The sequence below is a fragment of the Cucurbita maxima genome, unplaced genomic scaffold, assembly GCF_002738345.1.
Source record: "Cucurbita maxima cultivar Rimu unplaced genomic scaffold, Cmax_1.0 Cma_Scf00050, whole genome shotgun sequence".
NCBI classification, from domain to species: Eukaryota; Viridiplantae; Streptophyta; class Magnoliopsida; order Cucurbitales; family Cucurbitaceae; genus Cucurbita; species Cucurbita maxima.
Window position 1 is genome coordinate 327,949 of NW_019272066.1, and position 5,627 is coordinate 333,575.

A 5,627-nucleotide genomic window follows, 5' to 3' on the forward strand; every position below is an offset into this window, starting at 1 on the left:
TTTCACTTTGTGTTTTTGTAGGTAAAACAATTGATTCATTAAGAATGTCGTGTATAAATCCAATGCACTTAATTTGTTTCACTTTGTGTTTTCTTAGCTAAAACAATTTATTAATTAAGAATTTTGTGTTTTGTTTCACTTTGTGTTTTTGTATGTAAAACAATTTATTAATTAAGAATGTCGTGTATTGATTGAAAAGTTAAAAAGGTTGATGATTTTCTTTTCGTTAAATCCTTGAACTTCCTCTTAATACAAAAAGACCTACTTCACCTGGACTTCCTTTTAGCCCCTCAACTCCAAACGATTCAAATTTGAGAGAAAAAATCATATCGAGTGATTGCTAAAAATGATACATGTTCAAGAAGGGAAATTTGGTCTAGTGGTATTATTCTTTCTTAGGGTGTGAGAGGTCTTGAGTTCACATCTTAGAATATGCACCTTTTCTTAATTCTCTTATTACTCTGGTTAACAGGATAATAGTGAGATTGGTCATATGATTATCATTCATAATCTTGTATATGTTCTAAAACAAAAAAACATGTGGATAAATTTTAAATATAGAAGCGCATAAAACATATGGATTAGCAACTAAAAATAATAGGTTCAATACAAGGGCATTTGGTCCAGTGGTATGATTCTCGCTTTAGGTGTGAGAAGTCTTGATTTCAATTCTTGAAATATTGCCATTTTAAAAAGAAAAAACTCTTTCACATATTCTCTATTGCACTGATCTCCCAATAGTAGTTTTACCTATTTTACCTAGGTCATCTTTCATCATAATCCTTTTAAGGAAGATGTATGTAGTAGGTTCGATTTTGGGTCTGTTTGAACTCCGAGCCTGCATCCAACCATTTCATTTTCAACCTATACACATGCTCCAAGCCCAACTCATGTAAATAGTCAAATGATCCACTATAAGGGCATTTGGTCTAGTGGTATGATTCTTGCTTCGGGTGCAAGAGGTCTCGAGTTCGATTCTCGAAATGCCCCTAACAATTATATTAAATTGACTAAAGAAATAATTCACATAAATGTTTGAAAAGAAAAAAAGAAGACAAGTCAACTGTGTGAAATTCAATTGAGACGGCATGGACAAAAGCAACAAGTATTTTCGCACCAGTCTTTGACGTTAACTTATATGAACTCTCTATTTTTCTTGAAATTATTGTTGTTAACTTATATGAACTCTCTATTTTTCTTGAAATTATTGTTGTTTATTTTTCTTGAAATTATTGTTGTTAACTTATATGAACTCTCTATTTTTCTTGAAATTATTGTTGTTAACTTATATGAACTCTCTATTTTTCTTGAAATTATTGTTGTTGACTTTTCGCACCAGTCTTTGGTTCTTGTTGACGTGCTGCTTCAGTGGCTTGTTTTTGTCTTCCTTCTCCAATAGAGGCATTGGTTTGGTGTCTTTACCCAACATTTGACGGCGTTCATCTTTCCTGTATCTCGATGCCAAAGGATGCTAAAATATTTTGCATTGGTCTCGATCATGAGTTGTGGGTGGCTCTAGAGTCGACAATGGTGTTCCTTGCTACTTTGTGCTTTATCCAGACCTCGACATACATAATATATATATATATATATATATATATATATATATATATTGTGCTTTATCCAGACCTCGACATACATAATATATATATATATATATATATATATATATATATATATTCTTTTAACTATAACACATATGGTCCATGAAAGAATTGTAACTCTTATGCCAATTAATATTGTAATGGTTACTACCTAAATTATAACCTAAAGTTGAGAATTGATGTCCCATTAGCCAACCCTAAAGTTGTAATCATGGTAGAGTGATTGAAATTACAATAGAAGTAGTTTAAACTCCTAGTACCTTAAATGAAGTTGATCGGTTCTAGTAAAACATGAATTTCTCTTTAATATCATTAATACAATTATACTTCATCTTGAACCTTTCAAGCATGAAACTAAAAGTGCGTTCAATTGAACTCCATTTTATTGTCATCTTGAATGATGTGTATGATATATTCTTGATTTACCTTGATATTTCCTATTAGTTAAGCTTTTTGCAAAATCACAAGTAGACGACAACAACAATGATGAACTTGGGTCTGTTTATTATTTTAAAGAAAATTTCTTTCTTCATTTATCTGTAATAACTCTTCAATTAAATTTATATTATGCAAAGAAACCAATTTTTTACTCATAAGAATTAAAATTTCATCAAAACAAATCTTATTGCCATACAACATAGATGACAATTATAGCCTTCAAAATAAAAACTATAGTAGTTGTGGTGAACTAGATAGAAGCTCTAGTGTTCATCCATAATATAACCGCTACTATCTTAATTATGACCTAAAAATTTGAAAACATAAGTTGTAGTTAAAAATTACATAAAACAATCCCCTAAATTCAAGAACTCGTGTCCAGTTAGTCAATCCTATAAAGATTGTAACTTGCATAGAGCAATTAAAGCTCCACGTGAAGTAATTTAAAGTTCGAGTTACTTAACTAAAGTTTATCTTGTTTTTAATGAAGCATGAGTTGTACTTAATTAATGAAATGCTTATAAACTCCCACTCTTAGTGCTATTAATGCAATTATATTTCATATGAGTTTGTCATAAATGAAACTCAGTGCATCCAATACAACATTATTTTCTTGTCATACGAAGCAAAATAGAAGAATTAAATCAATCAAACTGATGAACTGAACCGAATTAATCTAACCCAAACTGATTAGTTTGTTTCCTTTGTTGGGTGGTTGGTTTATATGATAACCTTTGTATATTAGAACAATTCAATATTACATGCCTTGCTTACAACTAGACCATCAACTTTTTGTTTTATAGTCCAACAACCCCTCACGAAAATAGATTTCAAATTTTTGAGAAAAAAACATAACGAGTAGGAGCTAAAAATGTTGGGCTTTTTAGTAAGGGTATTTGGTCTAGTGGTATGATTCTCGCTTAGGGGGCAAGATGTCCCAAGTTCAATTCTCCCTTTTTGGAATCATAAAAAGAACCATAATGTCTCCCGTAAGAGCATGAGTTTAAAAATTATAAAATTCAAGATATAGCTTAGATGGTAGAGCGAGACATTTAGGGTTTTGTGACGAAAGAATTGTAGGATATAGCTTAGATGGTAGAGCGCTCGCTTTGCATGCGAGAGGTACGGGAATTGATACCCCACTAATCCAAAGAAAAACTATCTATTATTAAATATATTATTTCTTTTCAATTTTTTCTTATTCATGACATGTAGAGTAGTGATATTTCTTCATTTTTACTATTATTGATGGCGAAAAATTTAAGATTTTATGATGCGTGGGGATGTAGCTTAGATGGTAGAGCACTCACTTAGCATGTGAGTGATACGGGGATTGATACCCCCATCTCCAAAAGAAACTATATGTTATTAATATTTTATTCTATTCAATCTTTCCTTATTTATGAAATAATGAGGGGAGTTATTAATATTTCAGATGGTAGAGCACTCACTTTCGATGTGGGAAGTACGGGGATTGATACCTTGTACCTCCAAATGAATCAATTACTGAATATATTGGATAGTTTTTCTTTTTCACTATTATTGATGACAAGAAGTTTAGGATTTTGTGACGTAAGAATTGTGGGGATATAGCTCAATAGTAGGGTGCTCGCTTTTCATGCGAGAGGTATGGGGATCAATACCATGCATCTCTAAAATAAAACTATCTATTATTAAATATATTATTGATGACATGTTGAGTAGGGATATTTCTTCATTTTCACTATTATTGATGACCGAAAATTTAGGCTTTTGCGATGCAAGAATTTTGGGGATGTAGCTCAGATGGTAGAGCACTCGCTTACCATGCGAGGGATATGGGGATCGATACCTCGCATCTCTAAAAGAAACTATTTTTTATTAATTTAGAGTTTTATGAAGTAAGAATCATAGAGATGTAGCTCAAATTGGTAGAACGCTTGTTTCCCATGTGGAAAGTATGGGGATTGATACCTTGCATCTTCAAATGAATCGTTTAATAAATGTATTATTTCTTTGTGGAAAGTATGGGGATTGATACCTTGCATCTTCAAATGAATCGTTTAATAAATGTATTATTTCTTTCTTAGGGTGTGAGAGGTCTTGAGTTCACATCTTAGAATATGCACCTTTTCTTAATTCTCTTATTACTCTGGTTAACAGGATAATAGTGAGATTGGTCATATGATTATCATTCATAATCTTGTATATGTTCTAAAACAAAAAAACATGTGGATAAATTTTAAATATAGAAGCGCATAAAACATATGGATTAGCAACTAAAAATAATAGGTTCAATACAAGGGCATTTGGTCCAGTGGTATGATTCTCGCTTTAGGTGTGAGAAGTCTTGATTTCAATTCTTGAAATATTGCCATTTTAAAAAGAAAAAACTCTTTCACATATTCTCTATTGCACTGATCTCCCAATAGTAGTTTTACCTATTTTACCTAGGTCATCTTTCATCATAATCCTTTTAAGGAAGATGTATGTAGTAGGTTCGATTTTGGGTCTGTTTGAACTCCGAGCCTGCATCCAACCATTTCATTTTCAACCTATACACATGCTCCAAGCCCAACTCATGTAAATAGTCAAATGATCCACTATAAGGGCATTTGGTCTAGTGGTATGATTCTTGCTTCGGGTGCAAGAGGTCTCGAGTTCGATTCTCGAAATGCCCCTAACAATTATATTAAATTGACTAAAGAAATAATTCACATAAATGTTTGAAAAGAAAAAAAGAAGACAAGTCAACTGTGTGAAATTCAATTGAGACGGCATGGACAAAAGCAACAAGTATTTTCGCACCAGTCTTTGACGTTAACTTATATGAACTCTCTATTTTTCTTGAAATTATTGTTGTTAACTTATATGAACTCTCTATTTTTCTTGAAATTATTGTTGTTAACTTATATGAACTCTCTATTTTTCTTGAAATTATTGTTGTTGACTTTTCGCACCAGTCTTTGGTTCTTGTTGACGTGCTGCTTCAGTGGCTTGTTTTTGTCTTCCTTCTCCAATAGAGGCATTGGTTTGGTGTCTTTACCCAACATTTGACGGCGTTCATCTTTCCTGTATCTCGATGCCAAAGGATGCTAAAATATTTTGCATTGGTCTCGATCATGAGTTGTGGGTGGCTCTAGAGTCGACAATGGTGTTCCTTGCTACTTTGTGCTTTATCCAGACCTCGACATACATAATATATATATATATATATATATATATATATATATATATATATATTCTTTTAACTATAACACATATGGTCCATGAAAGAATTGTAACTCTTATGCCAATTAATATTGTAATGGTTACTACCTAAATTATAACCTAAAGTTGAGAATTGATGTCCCATTAGCCAACCCTAAAGTTGTAATCATGGTAGAGTGATTGAAATTACAATAGAAGTAGTTTAAACTCCTAGTACCTTAAATGAAGTTGATCGGTTCTAGTAAAACATGAATTTCTCTTTAATATCATTAATACAATTATACTTCATCTTGAACCTTTCAAGCATGAAACTAAAAGTGCGTTCAATTGAACTCCATTTTATTGTCATCTTGAATGATGTGTATGATATATTCTTGATTTACCTTGATATTTCCT

The 5,627-nt window shown here is 31.8% G+C and overlaps 2 non-coding genes across 2 annotated transcripts; both read left to right on the forward strand.

Annotated features, from left to right (window-relative positions):
* The first annotated feature begins 918 nt into the window (after positions 1–918).
* On the forward strand, positions 919–990 carry TRNAP-CGG. Its single transcript has one exon. It is a non-coding gene; the product is annotated as a tRNA-Pro (tRNA).
* A 3,640-nt stretch (positions 991–4,630) lies between these two features.
* Positions 4,631–4,702, forward strand: TRNAP-CGG. Its single transcript has one exon. It is a non-coding gene; the product is annotated as a tRNA-Pro (tRNA).
* Positions 4,703–5,627: the final 925 nt, after the last annotated feature.